Below are 21,439 nucleotides of genomic sequence, written 5' to 3'. Positions count from 1 at the left end.
CTGATCTCTAGACTAAGGCATGTATATTTCCGTGCAAGTGCTCCAGGAAATTGCATAGTGGCTAGAGCACTGGACTTACAAGGGGGAGGTCCCTGCCGTTACATATACCAGAGTGATGCCCTGACACTCCCTGTCCCTCACATTAATAAGTAAATGAAATTAGAATGTTAAAAGTGTCTCTATGCAAGGGAATATATTGTGACCCATTCAAGTTAAAAGCACACACTCGAGGGTCCGGTGTAAGTGCAGCGGGTTAAGCGCACGTGGTAGGAAACGCAAGGACTGGCATGAGAATCAGGTTGGAGATCCCTGGCTCCCCACCTGCAGGGGAGCCACTTTACAAGCAGTGAAGCAGGTCTGCAGATGTCTATCTTTCTCTCCCCCTCTCTGTCTTCCCCTCCTCTCTCCATTTCTCTCTGTCCTACCCAACAATGACGACATCAATAACAACAACAATAATAACTACAACAACAATGAAAAACAACAAGGGCAACAAAAGGGAAAATAAATAAATAAATAAATAAATAAATATTTTTAAAAAGCACACACTCACTTGTATATAAGTGAGGCAACCTTTTTATGAGAAGGAGGGAAAGGGAGTATTTGAAACCAAATGAGTTAATATGTGTTTCAGTTGTAAAACTCTTGGTTACAGATATGCTATAGAGAACCTGTAGTTTCTCCGTACTTAATACTCCCACAGGACCCACTGCGCTATGCAAATTCATTTCTACTATTATCTACATATGCTAAGCAAATATGTGTAGTGACATTTAGTAGTAGCCGAATAATACAGAACTGCTTTTGTAGTATGTGACCTATGTGTGATGAAATAAGAAAAGGGAAAGAGAGCGGTCCGGGAGGTGGTGTAGTGGATAAGGCATTGGATTCTCAGGCATGAGGTCCTGAGTTCAATCCCTGGCAGCACATGTGCCAGAGTGATGTCTGGTTCTTTCTCTCCTCCTATCTTTCTCATTAATTAATAAATAAAATCTTTAAAAAAAAAGAAAATCTTAAAAAAAAAAAAGGGAAAGAGACAGACCACCTTTCTATAATTAGGTGGATTAAAAAAAAAATCCGTGTGCACCTATGTCTTTAGTTTTCTGAAATAGGCAGGTTATTAGTCTTAGTTTATTATTATTATTATTTGTACTTATTTATTTTTACCAGGTCACTAATCAGTTATGCTTTGGGATTGAGCCTGGGACCTTAGGTGCCTCAGGCATGAAAATCTTTTGGATTATGCTATCTCCCTAACCTAGGTTATTGATTTTATTTTTTTATTGATTTTATTCTTTTATCTTTTTATTTATTGGATAGAGACAGCCAGAAATCAAGAGCCAAGGGGATGATAGAGAGGGAGAAAGACAGAGAGACACCTGCAGCGCTACTTTTCCACTGGCAAAGCTTTGCCCCTGCAGGTGGGCACCTGAATGCTAGAAGCCTGGCCCTTGTGCTTTGTGACATGTGTGCTCAACCAAATGAGCCACCACCTCCTGGTACTGCTTAATGATTTTATAAACAGTGTTCTAAACATATTATGACACTGTATCCTTATACTATGTTCATCTGACTATCTTAAGTAGTAATAGCTCTACCTTTTACATAAATATGTGCACCTACTGAATAACTCTTCCGTACAATGTATCTCCCAGCATGATATTAGATTATTATTATTATTCAAATCTATCAATAAGATCTAAGCTTTCTGAGACAGGGTCTTTATCTGCCTTGTTCGCTACTTCAGTATCTGAAACTGCTGAGAACATAGGAAAAATTTCAACACATGCTTGTTAATTCTCTCACACGAACAAATACAAACTTTTATTTAAAAGGCATGTGCCAGGGGCTTGGATGGTAGCGCAGCGGGTTAAGCACAAATGGCACAAAGCACAAGGACCGGCATAAGGATCCCGGTTCGAACCCCGGCTCCCCACCTGCAGGGGAGTCGCTTCACAGGTGGTGAAGCAGGTCTGCAGGTGTCTATCTTTCTCTCCTCCTCTCTGTCTTTCCCTCCTCTCTCCATTTCTCTCTGTCCTATCCAACAATGAACGATGTCAACAATGACAGTGATGGCCACAATGGGGCTACAACAGGGAGGGCAACAGGAGGGGGGGGAAGATGACCTCCAGGAGTAGTGGATTCATGGTGCAGGCACCCAGCCCCAGCAATGGCCCTGGAGGCAAAAAAAAAAAAAAAAAAAGAATTTCCTCGTTGAGCACTCTCTTGCTGTTTTGGGGACAAAAACAAAGAAACAGCAACAGGTCAGTGTGAAGGGAAAATAACAAGCAAAACAACATTAGGTGGTCTGTGCTGTGATTAAATTTAGGTCTGTTTCTGCAAGATCCCAATTGCTAGGAAGCTTCATTTCCATTTTATGCTGAAATAGTAGTGATCCTTGACAGGGGGAGAGAATAACCATTCTATAACCGTAAAATATAGGAACCTAACTACTGATAAGAGTTCACTTGAAAGGTGGATCTTCTGGCTTGTTGCCTGAGATCGTCTGTCACACAATTCCTGTCAACCTCCAAATTAGTAGTGGATGATTTAGCATCTGGCTGATGAGCTGGCGAGAAAGGAACTATTCTATGTCATGCCAGAGGCCAGCACAGACACCCAGAGCAATGATAGGTCATTTAAAAAGAGCATCCTATCCTCCAGCTGCTGAGTCATCCTACCCTGGGAGCTATTTAAACAGAAGCCTCCAGCAGATTCACAATCAACAATCCACTGGATTATGCCCACACCTCCAGAACTCACATGTTTAAGTTGCATTGTCTAGGATAAGTGCTAGTTTAAACAGAGTTCCCATAGTTTCTTTTCCTGTATTCTCATACTACAGGTTCAACTGTCTGACTCCATTTCTCAAAGAGAGATTATCTGGCTGGTTCTCTCAGGAGAATTTAGCCTCAGAAGCCAATTCCTCTTTCAAGTTTTCTTAAGGTCTTTCGGAATTGATGTATTTGTGTTTCTTTTATGTCAGTAGACATTGAGCACCTGTTATGGCTTAGGTACTGAGCTATAGATAAGAACTAGTTGAAGGCGTATTGTACCAAAGTAAAAGATCCTGGGGTGTGTGGGGGGGAATAATGCAGGTCCAAAAAGGATGACAGAGGATCTAGTGGGGGTTGTATTGTTATATGGAAAACTGGGAAATGGTATGCATGTACAAACTATTGTATTTACTATCGAATGTAAAACATTAATTCCCCAATAAAGAAATTAAAAAATAAATAAAAATAAAAAATAACAATGGCAACAAAATGGAATAAACATTAAAAAATAATTTAAAAAAAAGAACTAGTTGAAGGAAAAAACAAAATTTCTTGTGTTCAGGAGCTCAGTCTGATGGAGGAGACAGGTAACCTGGCATCTGTGAGATACAATGTGGTGAGTTTAGGACAGGTAAGTATAAAATTACTTTCTGGACCTTAATTTAGGGGGAAATATTACAACCTTTCTTTATTATTATTTTTAATTTAAAAAAAGGAAACACCAACAAAAACCATAGGGTAAGAGGAGTACAACTCTACACAATTCTCACCACCAGAACTCCATATCCTATCCCCTCCCCTGACAGCTTTCCTATTCCTTATCCCTCTGGGAGTATGGACCCAGGGTCATTGTGGGTTGCAGAAGGTGGAAGGTCTGGCTTCTGTAATTGCTTCCCCACTGAACATGGGCGTTGGCAGGTAGATCCATAGTCCCAGCCTGTCTCTCTCTTTCCCTAGTGGGGTGGGAGTCTGGGAAGCAGGGCTCCAGGACATATTGGTGGGGTTGTCTGTCTAGGGAAGTCTGGTTGGCATCATGGTAGCATCTGGAACCTGGTGGCTGAAAGAAGTGTGAACATATAAAGCCAAACAAGTTGTTGATTAATCAGGAACCAAAAGGCTGGAGTAGTGCAGATGAAGAGTTGGGAGGTCTCCGTTCTGTAGATAGCTAGTAGGCATATTTTAGTTATATTCCAAAGAGCCCATGACTATAGGAGATTTTTTCCCCCAAGCCTGAAATCTGGTATGTCAGTGGATCCTAGTTATTGTCTGGAGAGATGATGTCATGGCTGAAAAAAGGACCAGAAAGCTGGATCATGGAAGAGAGTAGCTCCTAAATATGGGAAAGATGTATAAATATTGTTGACTGTAAACCCTAGAGAGAAATTGAGAGCAGAGAGAGAGAGAGAGAGAGAGAGAGAGAGGAGAGAGAGAGAGAGAGAGAGAGAGAGAGGAGAGAGAGAGAGGAGAGAGAGAGAGGAGAGAGAGAGAGGAGAGAGAGAGGAGAGAGAGAGAGAGCTACAACACTGCACTACATCACCACTCATGAAGTTCTCCCCCAGCAGGCTGGGATCAGGGTTTTGAACCAGGCAGCTGTGTATGCTCAACCGGGTGTGTTCCTGCCCAGCCGCACTACAGCCTTTCTTTGGGAGGTGGGTAGTGGTGCACCTGGTTGAGCGCACATGCTCTAACACGCAAGAATGCAAGTTCCAGCCCCCAGTCCCCATCTGCAGGGGGAAAGCTTTGCAAGTGATGAAGTGGTGTTGCAGGTATCTCTCTGTCTCTCTCCCTCTCTATCTTCTCCTATACTCTCGATTTCTGGCTGTCTCTAGCCAATAAATAAATAAAGCTAATAATAAAAGTTATCACCTTTTGTATATGGTCACCTGGGAAGAGTTGAAAGCATATGGGAAGACCAATATTTTGGTATGATGTTTTCTGCATTCCCACATGTCTGCCAGTTATTGCCTTGTTTATCTGCAGCCAGAACTGGGTTGTTTTGTCTGACTATATATGTTCCCGATGGTTCTTCCCCTGCCTAGTCTCTAGGTGCTCCTGTCAGTGTGTCAGATGAGGACTTGCTTCACATTTGGTCCTCATTCATCAGCCACAACTGTCCTGTCCAAAAGAGTTGGTTGGATTTCTCCACACTCTGTGAAGGGTGCCATTTGCTATCACATGGACTCCAGGTGCTGTTGATGAAAGTGCTAAAGGAGCGAGATGTGACTGACGTCTTTGGGAAGGGCGAGACTTAGCACGTCCAAGCAGTTGTTCTGTCTAAAGGCTTTCCTTACCTCCCAATGAAAAAGGACTGTGAATAAAGGGAAAGGTCAACAACACATTTTAAACATCAAATATAAGTTAGGAGTCTTCCTGGGCACTATGTAAAAGCTTTATTTAATTCTCAAGTTAAGTTTGTCTTTATGTTAGAATATCCTTCTATGTGTAGGAAATTACATGACTCAGAAAGGTAAGAGACTTAACCAGGGTGACACAGGTGTGCGATTTTTTTTGTCTGAGTTTGAACACAGGTTTATGTGACTTTGATGCTTGTCTTCTCCAAATCTGGAATAGTTCACAGAAGAAGATGGAGACTATTAACATGGTACTAAGACTCCTGATTAGTCTGATTATTAGTTTTCTTAGAATGTTATAAACACAAAACAGAAAGTTTGAACTTCCAAATCTTTGTTATGGAATATGAATCCAATTGGAATAAGTCACATAAAGAAAATCTAATTTTGAGGATCCAGGCAGTGGTGCACCTGGTTAAGTGCACACATCACAGTGCACAAGGACCCAGGTTCAAGCCCCTGGTCCCCACCTGCAAGGGGAAAGTTTCCCAAGTAGTGAAGCAGGGCTGCAGGTGTCTCTATATCTCTTTCCCTTTCTATCTCCTCCCACCCTTCTGAATTTCTCTGGCTCTATCTAATAAATGAGTAGAAACATATATTTTAAAAAAAGAAAATCTAATTTGTGAGATAAAATTATAGATACATATGATTATATCCCAGGCATTTTTCACATTGAAGAAGAAAATGCTCACTGGGAAAAAAATGAAGAGAAAATATGTCTGTTTTTATGACTTGTTGATATCTAAGGGGTATTTCCTTAAGCCTCAAAACAATTTACAGCATTGCCAGCAGCATTCAGAACATTCAGAACAGGATCATTTCACCCACAGCTGAACTAGGGCCATGCCTGGGACAGCTCTGAGAACAGCCTTCCAGCAGACATGCCCGGGAGTAAGCCGGGGTCAGCAAATGAAGAGGCGAGCAAGGCCATTTAAAGCAACATGGTTTATGTAAGTGTGATCTAATCACTTCCACTCAAAATGGGTCAGATTCAAGAGAAAGAGGGGCTTCAGTGGTTCAGTGAAATCAGCCTCGATGCCTTTCCCTTCAGTCTGTTTTGAGAATATACACCTCTGAAAATTAGTGATGCCTGGATTCATCTCACACTTGTGTTTCTTGCCTCCTCACAGTTAAATTATATGTATATATATATATATATATATAACATGTATATGAATATATATAATTTAACTTCTAATATATATATATATATATTCTGTTTTGTTTTAATATGTTAAACTAAACAAGGTTTGTAACATGACAGATTGTGATAATTTTACTGTTGGGAATAGGCATAAAGTACGGGAGAAAGAAACAGGTCTTTTTTTGCCTCTCAAAGTCATGATTCAGCCTGACTCAAAAGGAAGTGTGCCACCTACTGAATCACAGAAACCACTTCCTGTAGCTGTTTGGTTTACTCTGGAGGGGCATCAGGCCAAGTGCTGCCCTGCCCTGACCCTGACTGGCTCTCTAAGGCCAAGGCGTTCACAGTTTGAGGTGGTTTGGCCCCAGACTCTGAGAACATTGCATATTAAATTACAAGTGTTCATTTCCTAGCAAAGAATCTTTAGCAACATAAAAATGAACATGTGTTATTTGCAAACCCAGTCCATCATTACTCAACCTGAATATTGTTACTGTTTCACAAAGGTATGTATTCTGGATGACCACGCTTCAAGATCTGAATGTCCACTGGTTCTGTTTTTCCTGAGCACAATGGGGGAAAGTCTGTAGGGTGGCATTAACCAGAAGAGGCTTCAAGAATAGTCTTTCATCAAGGAAGTAGCCCCAGGCTTATATTCATTCATTCAGCATATGCTTGTTAGCATGTTCTTTCTCCTCCCTTTTTTTTGATAGAGACAGAGAGAAATGAAGATGGAAGAGAGAGGTAGACAGGGAGAAAGGAAGATGCAGCACTGCCTCATTGCTTATGAAGTTTCTTTCCTGCAGGTGGGAACCTGGGAATTGAATCTGAATTCTTGTTCACTGTGATATATGTTCTCTACCAGCTGTGTCACCATGTGACAACCCCCCCCCCCAGCATGTTCTTATTGCCCTGCACTGTGTATAGTAGAGCAGAGGAGGATACACTGGCCAATAAGACCAGGTAGATATTTAACTAATGATGTGTATTTTCTAGCTTGTGGAAGTGATGTTCTTCCCCTTTAGAAGAAGAGATAATGCTTTCCATACCTTCAGAAGAAACATAAATTAAAGTTAAAATGTTTCCACAGAACACTTCTGTACCAGATGTGTGGGATTTCACCCAACAAGCAATGCTCCAGTTCTTGTGTGTGTGTGTTTTAAAAATATTTATTTATTATTGGACAGAAACAGAGAGAAGTTGAGAGGAGAGGGTAAGATAGAGAGGGGGAAAGACAGACTCCTGCAGCCTTGCTTCACTAGTCGTAAAGTTTCCCCTGCAGGTGGAGACTGGGGGCTTGAACCTGGGTTCTTGCATACCATAATGTGTATGCTTAACCAGGTGCGCCACCACCTGGCCCCTAATGCTCCAGTTCTTAACTCAATATATATCCTACAATTTAATTCAGTGCAGGCACTGGCTGTCCAGAGTTAGTTAATATGATGTAGGCAAAAAGATCAGTCCTACAAGATGAACTTCTCTTCAGATGCAAGTTTCTGCTCTTAGGTCGATATAGAGTACATATGATCTTTTAATCAGAGAAATTTTGGGATCTAAGTGGCCTATACTGGGTCTAGACAAATCCAGAAATCTTGAGAACTCCTTCTGAGAAATAATTTTCTGCTTGCTCACTTCCTCAGAATCCTAAATTATAATCTGTTATTTCTTTGATACCCCATGCCTCACAGGTATGTCAAATATTGTATAATAACAAGCATATAATTTACCTCTCTACTAGAATAACTAATATCTTGTTTAAACCTATTCTTCCTCAGAATTTGTCTTCTGATAGAAATACTGGGGCTGGGAGGTGATGCGGCCTATTTAGGTGCACATAGTACTAAGCACAAGGACCCACACAAGGATCTGGGTTTGAGTCCCTGGCTCCCCACCTACAACTAGGAAGCCTCACAAGTAGTGAAGCAGGTCTGCAAGTGTCTTTCTTTCTCTCTTCCTCTCTATCTCCTCCTCTTCCCTCAGTTTCTCTCTGTCCTACCCAAAAATATGGAAAAAAAATGGCCACCTGGAGCTGTGGATTTGTATGCCTGCACCCAGACCTAGAGGCAAAAAAAAAAAAAAAAAGAAAAAGAAATTCCTGCATCTCCTTTCACAGATTCTACATGTGAATAAAACTCGTTTCCCACTGATTTCTCTATATTATCCCTGTGTTCTCACAAAGTTCAGCTTTATGCTCTCTCATCTTCCCCAGACCTCTTTATCCATCATATCATTTTCTCAACAACAGATGGAAAACTAACCCCTAAGTGTAGTTTTCAAAGCATTATAATAACTATATAACTGAGGCTTATGGTAGAAATTATGGCAAGTAGGCTGGGTATAAAACATTATCAGTATGCAAAAAGAAAAACAGAAATTGCCATTCCAGAGGTGCCAGAGATTCAATCCCAAGTACCACCATAAACCAGAGCTGAGCAGTGTTCTGGTAAGAAATAACAGTAAATGAATTAATTAAGGTACTTAGATAGGCAATTTTATGTGCTTTACCAAGTTCATATCTAGTCCGCCTGTGCAGAATTATGACAAGCAAATAAAACAAATCACAGAATGCCAACACACACACACACACACACACACACACACACACACACAGAAACAAAGAGAAATTGAGAATGGGGCGGTTAGTTAGAGAAGGAGAGAGACAGAGAAACAACTGCAGATCTGCTTCATAGCTCATGAAACTCCCCCCCCCTGCAGGTGAGAATTGGGGGCTTGAACCCAGGTCCTTGCACCTGGTAACATGTGTCCTCAATCAGGTACACTACCAACCACCCCCCAACAATATTGTAAATACTATTTACATGTGTAGATTTGTTACCAGTTTTGTTTTGTTCACCTTTTCCTGCTGGATATTCAAAGTACCTATAAAAATTACTGGGCATAAGTATTTACTAAGTAAGCAAATTAGTTTGAAAGTTAACATTTCAGGCAAATCAAAGTACCATTATATTATCCTTTTCTCCTAAATATTCTGTATGAGACAAAACAGTCACATATATCACAGGAAAGGTTTAATTTTCTGTCATTAATTCTATTTATGCCACCTAGGTCAAATGTCACAGAAAATTATATTGAACTCTTGACCAGTCTATTTTTTTCCATTGGAATATTGGCTCAATGAAGAACAAACATCAAGTAAAAATTATTTTCTGGCAAAAAAAAAATTGTCCTTTCTCTATTCTTGTGTGTTTTGTTTTGAATTTCCCTTAGTGACTGGAATTCAGTTTCTATCCACTAAAGCAGAGATTCCAAATGTTCAATCTGGTTTTCTTGAGTACTGACTGAGAGCCAAGAATGAGGCAATGACAGAACATCACTACCATCAAAACAAGACACACACACACACACACACACACACACACACACACACACTCTCACAGACACACACACACATGCACTCTGACACACACACACACTCACTCACAGACACACACACACACATATGCACTCTGACACAGACACACACACTCACAGACACACACACACATGCACTCTGACACACACACACACACACACTCACAGACACACACACACATGCACTCTGACACACACACACATGCACTCTGACACACACACACTCACAGACACACACATGCACTCTGACACACACACACACTCACAGACACACACACATGCACTCTGACACAGACACACACATACTCACAGACACACACACACATGCACTCTGACACAGACACACACACACTCACAGACACACACATATGCACTCTGACACAGACACACACACTCACAGACACACACACACATGCACTCTGACACAGACACACACACACATGCACTCTGACACACACACACTCACAGACACACACATATGCACTCTGACACAGACACACACACAGACACACACACATGCACTCTGACACAGACACACACACATTCACAGACACACACACATGCACTCTGACACACACACACTCACAGACACACACACATGCACTCTGACACAGACACACACACTCACAGACACACACATATGCACTCTGACACAGACACACACACACTCACAGACACACACACACATGCACTCTGACACAGACATACACACTCACTCACAGACACACACACATGCACTCTGACACAGACACACACACACATGCCCACACCTACGTACACTTGATTGCAGGTTATGTTCCAGTTTTTTTACAAAATTTCCCTACTCTTGAAATCTTACTTTAAATTTTTTAAATGGATTTACTCCCTCTCTTCCTAGCTATTTCTCATGAAGTTTATATTTAATTGGCCATTATATTTCAGACCTTAAGAGATATAATGGAATAACTCATTGAGTAAAGTAACAAGTTCCTTACTTAATCTTTCCTGTCTCTTTTAAAAAATGTGACATACTGTATTTTATAAAAAGAAGAAAGACATGGGCGAGGATAGATAGCATAGTAGTTATGCAAACAGACTCCCATGCCTGAGACTCCATAGTCCCAGGTTCAGTCCTCCGCCCCACCATAAGCTAGAGCTGAGCCGTGCTCTGTAGATAGCTCAGTGAGTAGAAAACCAGACACGTATGCCTGAGGTCCTTGCATTCATGCGTCTGATTGGTGTCCTGGCTTCTTTTTCTCCATCTTCCTCTCAACCCAGAGATCTCATGTAAAATTCTTTGTTTGACATATTTTCTAAAATAAATAAATCAAAAAAAAAAAAAAAAACAGGAACTGGGCGATAGATGAGCTGGTAGAATGCAAACATAACCATGATTGAGGACCTTGGTCCAGGTGCCTGGAGAAACCTCATGAATGATGAAGTGGTATTATGGTACTTCTCTTAACAGAGAGGGGGTGGCGGGGATGGAGAAAGGTAATTTGCCAGGAGTGGTACAATTATACTGGTGAAAAGCCCTAAGGAAAACTAAAGCAAATATCGTAATTGGTGCTCTTTTCTCTCGCATTGAATAAAACAACGAGTCTTAAAAATAAAAATTTAGTTTAGCATGTTTGGTATAGAACAGTGACTATACATTTCAAAATATTTTATTTATTCTTGATAAAGGCAGAGAGAAGTCAAGAGGGAAGAGGGAGAGAGAGAGAGAGAGAGAGAGAGAGAGAGAGAGAGAGAGAGAGAGAGAGAGAGAGGGAGAGGAACACTAGCAAAACTTCATTGCGCAAGGACCAGCGCAAGGATTAGCGTAGGGATCCCAGCTGGAGCCACGGCTCCCCATGGTCGCTTCATAAGCACTGAAGTTGGGCTGCAGATGTCTTTCTCCCCCTCTCTGCCTTCCTGTCCTCTCTCGATTTCTCTCTGTCCTGTTCAACAACAATGACAGCAATGGCAACAACAATAATAACAACAATGGCAAACAAGCAAGGGCAACAAAAGGGGAAAAAATGGCCTCCAGGAGCAGTGGATTCATAGAGCAGACACCAAGCCCCAGCAATAGCCCTGGAGGAAAAAAAGAATAAAAAAAGAATAATTGGGGGGGGGGGAGGTGGTAACACAGCGAGTTAAGCACACATGGTGCAAAGCACAAGTACCTTGTAAGGATCCCGGTTAGAGCCTTCGGTTTCCACTTGCGGGGGGTGGGGGGGGGTGGGGGGGGTGGCTTCACAGGTGGTGAAGCAGGTCTGCAGGTGTCTATCTTTCTCTCTCCCTCTCTGTCTTCCCCTCCTCTCTCCGTTTCTCTCTGTCCTATCCAACAACGAATTGCGTCAACAAGGGCAATAATAATAACCACAACGAAGCTACAACAAGGGCAACAAAAGAGGGGAAAAAAATGGCCTCCAGGAGCGGTGGATTCATGGTGCAGGCACCGAGCCCAGCAATACCCTGGAGGAGGAAAAAAAAAAAAGAGAGAGATATAAAGGAGAACAAAATGTTTAATGATCAGGAACCTAAATAAGAATAGAGCCGATGAGATTTGGGGGAGTCTCCATTTTGGAAGAAACTAGGAAGTCTATTTTAGGTATATTCCAAGGGGCCCATGATTTACTAATTTTTGCCTGAGCACAACAGTTAACATGCTGGTGGTCTAAAGGTATTGTCTGGAGAGATGGTGTCAGCATTGGAAATAGGACTAGAAATCTGGATTAAGGAGAAAAGAGTAGCTCCCAAATATGAGAAGAATATGTAAATCTGTAGACCTTATTAATCTGATCTGTGTCCCATATTCAGCACAGGAGCCTATATGAAGTCTGCATCGCTGGAGGTCTGAACTCTCATTCTGTAGTCAAAACTAGGAACGTTCTAGACTGCACTCATTTCAGGACCTTGAGTGGCAGAGTATATTGACCCAGTTCCACAGCGAGAGCAAGGTCCTGTAGAGGCCCACAAGAGGGTCCACGATGCTGTTCCTGATGGAGATGACCAGTGACAGTGGAGAGAGGGATCTGTTAAAGACTAAGAATACATATTCAATGTGAGTAAGGGATAGTGCGTTGAAGGAAAGACTAGCATGCTGAACGGCTGAAAGGAAAGATGTCTACTGAAAGTAAAGTGAGCGCCAGGTTTGGATGAGACTCATGTCTGCTATGAGACTGGAAGATGTTCACTTAATCTGAGCCTTAGTTTCTTCAGCTCTGACTGAAAATATCAATACCTGTCACTTAGTTTGTAGATTTTTTCAGTGAAGTTAACTAAGTTCCATGATTCTGTAAATCTCTGACTAATCTTTTCCTGTTACAGCCACATTCTCTATCTCTCGATGTCTCACTTTATCTTTTCTTTTTTCTTTTTCATTTTGTTAGTGATTTAATGTTGATTTACAAAACTACAAGGCATGCAATACCTTTGAGATATCATATTGGAGCATTCATTTAATCCCTGAGGATTACATTTTCCTACAATATAGTTGTAGATCAACAAAGAAAGAAGGTATGCATGAATTTCTACAGAAATGTTGATTACATAAGAGCTTTTAAGAAGATGAGGACAGCTGAAATCTTTTGGAATGCTAAGTCACATGAGCACATAAAGACTTTCTCTAAGTTGAATTCCATGGATGTTTGCTACTGATATGTGTTTCTCAGATATGAAATATTAATATTTTGGCTATGGAATGATTTCTTTTAATGAAGGAATAATTAATGATAACAACAAAGGATGTCCAAAGATGAGAATTTCATTTCACTTCTTACATTACACTTTTAAGATGATCTTCAATGTCCTATTTTCATTAAAAAAAAAAAAGAAAGAAAAAAAACAGTTGGAGTTGGGCGGTAGAGCAGTAGGTTAAGCACACATGGTGCAAAGCACAAGGACAGGCGTAAGTATCCAGGTTGGAGCCCCTAGCTCCCCACCTGCAGGGGAGTCGCTTCACAAGTGGTGAAGCAGGTCTGTAAGTGTCTATCTTTCTCTCCCCCTCTCTGTCTTCCCTTCCTCTCTCCATTTCTCTCTGTCCTATCCAACAAGGGTGACAACAACAACAGTAATAATAACTACAACAATAAAAAACAAGGGCAACAAAAGGGAAAATAAAAAATTAAAAAATAAAACAATTAATAAACAGGTTTTTTTTTTTAATTTAGAGATTTTCCAGCATTGTACAAAATTATAGTATGTCAGAAGTATAATTTCACACTCATACTTGGTGTGTGGGGGTGACCTCACCTCCTCCAAAGTCTGTGCCCCACCTCCTGAAAACCATCACAGTTCCCCATTGGGGGAAATATGGCATGGTCAGGGCTTATGTAAACTTAGACTCATAGTGAAGTGTGGCCACACCCTGGTCAAGAAGCCCTGACTAAGTGTTTTTCATGCTGTGACTATAGGTTAATGAAGACTCAGATGTAAAGGTGATGTATTAGGAACCCTGCAAGTAAATATTAAAAATCTATAAGCCAATTCCTGCCTTGGGGGTGCAGGGGGAGGTTAACTTTGCTAAAAGTGCTTTAGTACCTGAGCACCCAAAATCCAAGGGAAAAATCTGTAACATGCAGCAAATAAAACGCCACCTTCTATAAGTAGATCATACAGTCCCTGGCAATCATTTCCATACTAAGTGAGTAAGTGTTCTCATTTTTCAGTTGGATAAACAGAGGATAAAGGTTCCGTGTCATGCATTTTAGTCACCAAGTGAGATATAATGAATGCCAGTCTTATCCCTTCAACAACAAAGTGCTTTCAAGCTCTTGCAGTGAACAAGAACTTTTGGAAAGATTACACTGCTGGAAATATATGCACATGGGGAAACCCACAAAGAAAGTGAAAAGCTACTTAAAGTTGAGTACCTGGCCTTGATGACTCTCTAAAGATAGAAGAAAAATAAAAGTTTTATTTATCCATTTATTTATTTGCTTATTTATTTTTGCCCAGAACACTACTCAACTCTGGTTATTGGTGATGCCGGAGGTAGGAGCATCTCTTTAGCAGAAAAATAAATATTTTAGGAAGGAGGGCCCAAAGAAAATAAATACAATGTATATATTTATGTACTCCTTTTATACAATGAACATTACTCTTTACTAATTCCAGTTTCTTCACCAATAATTGAGTTATTCGCTCATCCAATAAAAGAAAAAGTATATCAATTGCTTCTTATATGCTAAGGACCCTTCTTTGCACTAAAAATACACCAGTGTTCAAAGCAGGTAAAGATGATAACATTAAGAACAAGAACTAATGTACTATATTAGTAGATAGTAACTGTTGAATCCAATGACATCAACTCAACATGCATTAGCACTTGTTTGAGGGCTGTATCTGCTGAAAATAATGCAGACTTTGAAGTTCTGCAGCTCTTGGCTTTCTAAGCAAAAGAGTGGTTGCTGGACCTGCCTCTCCTTGGTGACACCCACCCACCAGTGAAGATGCCCTCTGACCTTGTAAAAATGATTAATACGGGAAGCATGGTATCGTTTTTTGTTTGGTTTTGTTTTCTTAAAATTGTGATGTTAAAATCACTATAACCAGCTCTTTTAACTTCACTATTTTTTTTCTGCTTATTCAGAATATAGAGAGTCAGAGACATGCTGTCTCAGTATTATTCTAACCAAAACCAACCGTGCTCCAGTCAACTGTGTTGGCAAAAAGACTAGAGCACACGCATAATTCAGACTAAGCCTCCCTCCTCCCCAAGATTTCTTTTATTTCTCTCAAATGCGGTAAAGAGTTCCCCATGAATAAGAGGCAGGGAAGAGAGAGAAGCCAGGGCAACCCTGTGTTGCCTGAAGAGCTAAGAAACAACCTGGGAACTTCAGGTACGCAGATCCTGAAATCTGCTCCTACGAACTATTTCCTCAGCATCTTAGGTTATTGTTACTGTTGTTATTTACTTTTTTTTTTTTCTTTACCAGAGTACTTCTCAGCTACGGTTTATTGTGGTGCAGGTTACCGTACCTGAGAGTTTGGAACCTTGAGCATGAAAGTCTGTTGTGTAACTGTTGATGCAGTCTCCCTGGTGTAAGGTTAAGTTTTAATGAAGAGTTCATTATTTCTTTACTGGAGGATTAATGGTTTACAGTCAACAGTAAAATACAATAGTTTGTACATGAATAATATTTCCATATAACAATACATCCCCCACTAAGCCCTCCTCTGCCATCATGTTCCAGGACCTGAACCCTCCCCTCCCCCACCCCATCTACCTCAGAGTCCAAGTTCTGCTTAGTGTTTTCCCTTCTGATCTTTTTTTTTTTTTTTCCACTTCTGCTTATGAGTGAAGTCATACTGTACTCATCCTTCTGTTTCTGACTTATCTCACTTACCATGATTCCATCAAGCTCCATCCAGGATGGGGTAAAGAAGGTGAATTCACCATTTTTACTAGCTGAATAGTATTCCATTGCATATATCTATACAACTTACTTGCCACAACTCATCTGTTGTTGGACACTTGGATTGCTTCCAGGTGTTGGCTATTACAAATTGTGCTGCTATGAACATAGATACACACAAATCTTTTTTGAATGGGTCAGTTTTGTTCCTTAGGATATATCACCAAGACAGGCATAGCAGGGTCATAAGGGTAGGTCCACTTCTAGCCTTCTGACTAGACTGATCCAGACTGCTCTCCACAGAGGTTGAACTAATTTACATTCCCACCAGCAGTACAGGAGGGTTCCTTTGTCCCTACAACCTCTACAGCATTTGTTGCTGCTACCTTTTCTGAAGTATGACATTCTCCTAGGAATGAAGTGACATCTTATTGTCTTTATTTGCATTTCTCTGACAATAGTGACTTGGAGAATCTTTTCATATGTTTGTTGGCCTTTTGGATCTCTTTTATGAAAAATATTCTGTTCATATGTTCTACCCTTTTTTGGATGGGGGTCATCTGTTTTCATGTTGCTGAGTTGGTGAGCTCTTTATATATTTTGGTTATTGAAAAGTTCATTCCATATATAATTTTTCAGAGCAAATGCTTCAGGGACTTTCAAACACATAGTTTTGTGTCTTTTAAATGTTGCTTTACTCACACCACTGACAAGCTTTTAGATGTTAGGAAATCTTCTGAGACAGAAATTGGGAAGTGGGTGGGGGGAATAGAGTAATGCAATATTTCGGAGTGTCATATGATTTCACAATTTGTTTTTTCAATCTGTTTGGACTTCTCAAAAGAAGGGTTATAATATGCCAATAGCACACAAACTGAAGCTTAAAATATCAGAAACAGAACCATCAAGTCTCAAACATTTGACACATATGTATTTATATTCTTTCATGGGATACTGGCTGGCTTTGATGTTTGATCTCCTGAGAAATGTGTTTTTTTTTTTCTGACAGATTTATTAGCTTGCTTCATCTGGATACATGAAACACAAACAATGCCTAATAAGAAAAATTTCTGTCCTCTCCAAGGTCAAAGTTGGAACAAGTAGAGGGAATTCAGTTTTCCTAATTCAATAGTGTTCATCATTCATGTAGTTCCCAAGCTCATGAAGAATGCAATTCTTTTACATTTAGTACAAAGTTCCAGTAACTTTTCTGAGTTTAGACATAAGCTAATGGAATTTGAAGGTATAAAAATACTTTATATTTTATAAATTAACCTCTTACTATCCCAGATTCAGTTTAACTTTATGTTTTCATTGTTAGGAAAAAGTCAGTGTCACTTTTTTCATGTCTCACTAATTTTAACTTCTATGAGAATTCCTGTCTTTCTTTGCCTTATTTGTTATTTCTAAGGTGTTACACCCTCCACACCACCCTGTTGATCATTTCTAGTATAGATTGTTCAGTGACAGTAGGTCAGTGAGAAGCAAAGTAAAAGAATTAAAAATTCTGAAATGGCATTAAGAATAACAGCCATAAAACATAATTGTCAGGGCCAGAGAGAGCTCTGAGCTAACCCACATGCTTTGCATGTGAGAAGTCCTGGGTTTGAGACCCAACACACACACACACACACACACACACACACACACACACACACACACACACACACACGGTTGGGAGGAGTAGACAAAAACATGTAATTGTCTGGAAATGACAACCTTAGAGGCAGGTTTGTCAAATAAAATGAGTACTTGCTTTAGTGTCAAAAGATGGTTAGAATTTGTCTCTACTGATACTTAATAAACTTTATAATCAGTTCGCTTTTCTATAATTCATGGTTTCTTAAAACAAGGGCAAAAGACAATTTTTTTAAAAGTTATTTTTAGAAGAGTATTTACCAGTTAATTAAAAAATGTGAATAGATTACCTGGATATTAAATTGAGTGTTTTTTCGTCAGTCGTAGAAGCAAGGCTTTGACACAGTCCTCGCTGTTTCTGTTCTAGAATCCCTGACTATATATCATTTCAGCAGCCTCAGGTTTGCCATGTCTACCCACTTTTGCTAGTGGGTACTGCTAATATGTTCATATTGTTCAGGTCATAGCTAACTTTTCAATATACTGATAGAATAAGAAATATTCATGTGGGAGTCGGGCGGTAGCGCAGCGGTTAAGCACAGGTGGCACAAAGCACAAAGACCGGTGTAAGGATCCCGGTTCAAGCCCCTGGCTCCGTACCTGCAGGGGAGTCGCTTCACAAGCAGTGAAGCAGGCCTGAAGGTGTCTCTTTCTCTCCTCCATCTGTCTTCCCCTCCTCTCTCCATTTCTCTCTGTCCTATCCAACAACGAAGACATCAAAAACAACAACAGTAATAACTACAACAATAAAACAACAAGGGCAAAACCAAAAGGAAAATGACTAAATAAATATTTTTAAAAAATTTTAAAAAGAAAAAAACAAGAAACATTCATGTGTCTGTATCTTTCACAGCTGTACCAGATTTTGCATCCAAAGCATATAACACGTTTGTGAAGAAAACGCCATCACACTAGACTCATGATGATGATATGACAAATCACATCAGTACTACACCCTTCTAGTTGTAAGTTTGTTTGAACCAGTATGGCACGACATGTAAATTCTCACGTTCCCTAAATGACTTCATTTCCCAGAGCCATTATTCTAAAATCAGTACAGCATGCATTTGGTCCACATCTTGCTAGTGTAAGGGTATTAGCACACACTGCAAAATGCACAACTCACTACCAGGTACTAACTCTAGCAGAAGGAATCTGGCTGGACCAGTGATTTGTCAGCAATGTCTGAATCACAGGAGTTCGGTCTCTGGTATATCGTCTTGGTCCAGCAAGTAGAAGGTGGTGGTCCAAGGAGCCAGGAATTGCCTGGCAGCATCCATATCTTGGCTGTTGCTCTGGGTAGGTTGAATTTTTTGGCTTTTGTTCCTGAACCAAAAGTTCAGTGTGAAAACCAGGACTGAAGCCTCTTCTCAACTGGAGCCAGAACACCCCCAGTTCAGCCAGAAGTTAGTTTGAGGGTGGAGTGGCCCAGCATTCCAGGAGTGGCACATGTCTGCAGGAGGTGTGCCAGGGTTGTGAGCTGGGCTTGCCACACATCCTTCACTTCATTAATATACTGGATTTCTGGGTGACTGGGCAGAGACTCTGTTGAGACAGAATGAAGATGTGACTTACATGCTGAGCCTATTATCTCAGGCTTGTGAGGTATGTACTGGAGAGGAGTCAGGCTGTGGTCTGCAGATTTCAGACCTCCTGTCCGCAGTGTACCTGAAGACTTCCCCTGCATTAGTTTCTTTCATCTTTCTTAACACTGAAAGGCTCACGTTTCTCCCTCTGCATGGCCAACTGCTTCTACAACTCTGATCCCCACCACTGGCTCTGCGTCAGAAGACTTCTGACATGACTTGTCCTCACCAAGAGTTTTGGTGTCCTCTTTCATATAATATACTGTTGGAGAAAAAAAAAAAAAAGGCTAAGGAGACAGTATAATGGTTATGCAAAAGACTTTCATGCCTGAGGCTCCAAGTTCTCATATTCAATTCCCAGCACCACCCCTAAACCAAAGTTGAGCAGTTCTCTGGAAAATACAAACAAACAAAAGCAGCAGAAAGGTCAAGATATAGTTCACCCAGTAGAATGCATACCTACTGTGGTGTGGGAGCCCCTGAGTTCAATCCCTGATACCATTTGGAAGCACCATGGAGACCACAGAGTGGCTTCATGGATAGTGGATTGATGAAGCAGTACTGTGGTATGTTCCCCTCTCTGTGTCTCTCCCTCTCTCCTACTTTTTCTCCTTCTCTCTTCCTTAAAGAAAAAAAAAGGGGGGAGTAGGTGGTGGCACATCTGGTTAAGAGCACAAATCACAGTGCTCAAGGACCCAGGTTCAAGCCCCTGGTCCTCATCTGCAAGGGGAAAGTTTTCTGAGTGGTGAAGCAGGGCTGCAGGTGTCTCTCTGTCTCTTTCTCTCTGTATGTCCTCTCCCCTCTTAATTTCTCTCTGTCTCTTTCCAATAATACTTAAATAAAAATATTTTTAAAAATAAAACTTTCTTAAAAAAATAAGAAGAGTGGAGATGTGAAAGAGATAGCTCACCAGGCATGGTGCATGCCCTGCCATGCATGTGACTTAGAGTTCTGACACCACATAGGAGAAGCAATGACACCAGGGGGTGGCTCCTATGCTAAGTCCTTAAGTCCTTCACTCTCTTTCTCTCTCTCTCTCTCTCTCCATAGGAAAGCAGCTAGGGATAGTAAATCCCATGCATAATCTGGAAAAAATAGAGAATATGGAGTTGAACTGAAGAGGCTCTCTTAGCAGTATCATATAGTCATGGGACCTCGGGTTCATTCCATTGAACTACATTTCAAAAAATATTGCAGTGCACAGACTGAACTTATGGGGAGAGAACTCAGAACAGCACAAAGCTTTAGAAATTTAAAGTTGGATTCCACCTGACCAAAGAACACCCCACTTTCTGGAAGTAACATTTCTAAAGGTAACACTGGTAACATTTGGTGTTTTCTGAGATCTCTCTGAAAAGTATACATATTTGGTGTTGCCATGAATTTATACTCCTTTGGATTTATTTTTGCAAAAGCAGGTTCTTGACTATTTGTCTGCTAACATGTGTGTGCATGGGTGGAAGTTGGAGGGAGCCTTGCCCCATGTGCTGGCTCTGTGTGATATGTGATATCACACAGAAAAATTTCTGTGTAGCACCCAGAACCTGACTCACACTGAAGAGACATGACCATTGGCACAAAGCCAGTTATGCTGTATGTACAAAGTGATAACCTGATTAGTTGTTCATAAGCATAAATTACAAAAACACACACAGAGACAGTGCTTTTACACATCCTAATTCTTTTTTTTTTTTTTGGCAAGGGACAGTGTAACAGTAAGTCATAAAATTATAACATCTCTTGACATGTTCCATCTCATTAGCAGGTGATAGTTACATCCTGAATATTATTGAAAACTGACCAGAGATACTTATTATCAGGCTTGTTGAGATTAAGATACTACTGTCATAGAAGACAATTACAAGAAGTTACTACTCACATTCACAATACACATGTCTCATTGCAGAAATGAGTTACTATATTAAGAAAACGTTTGAGATTTCCCTTTCTTGCATGTTTCTTATTTGCTCACATCAGTAAGTAGGTTCAGGGAAAACACTGACTGAGAAAACTGGGGGTGGTGGAGTGGATAATGTATGAGGTCCTGAGTTTGATTTCCAGTGTTGCATGGGCTGATTCTCTCTACTTCCTCTCTCTCTCTCTCTCTCTCTCTCTATATATATATATATATATATATATATATGTGTGTGTGTGTATTCATGCATATATATATATATATATATATATATATTTCTTTTTAAAGAAAAATGTTGTAATTTAGAAAAGTAAATTGAAACATGGCAGGTCC

General features: G+C 40.4%; 1 long non-coding RNA gene across 1 annotated transcript in view; it reads left to right on the top strand.

Annotated features, from left to right (window-relative positions):
* Nucleotides 1-6,019: 6,019 nt before the first annotated feature.
* LOC132541199 (uncharacterized) overlaps nt 6,020-21,439 on the top strand; it is a 38,316-nt gene continuing 22,896 nt past the window's right edge. Inside the window, exon 1 of the long non-coding RNA XR_009552369.1 lies at nt 6,020-6,078. This is a non-coding gene — a long non-coding RNA (uncharacterized LOC132541199). The remainder of the gene's footprint in view (nt 6,079-21,439) is intronic.

Source organism: Erinaceus europaeus, chromosome 11, assembly GCF_950295315.1.
Source record: "Erinaceus europaeus chromosome 11, mEriEur2.1, whole genome shotgun sequence".
Lineage (NCBI taxonomy): Eukaryota > Metazoa > Chordata > Mammalia > Eulipotyphla > Erinaceidae > Erinaceus > Erinaceus europaeus.
The sequence above is the reverse complement of the archived record's forward strand: the minus strand, read 5'-3'. Positions and strand labels throughout refer to the sequence as shown.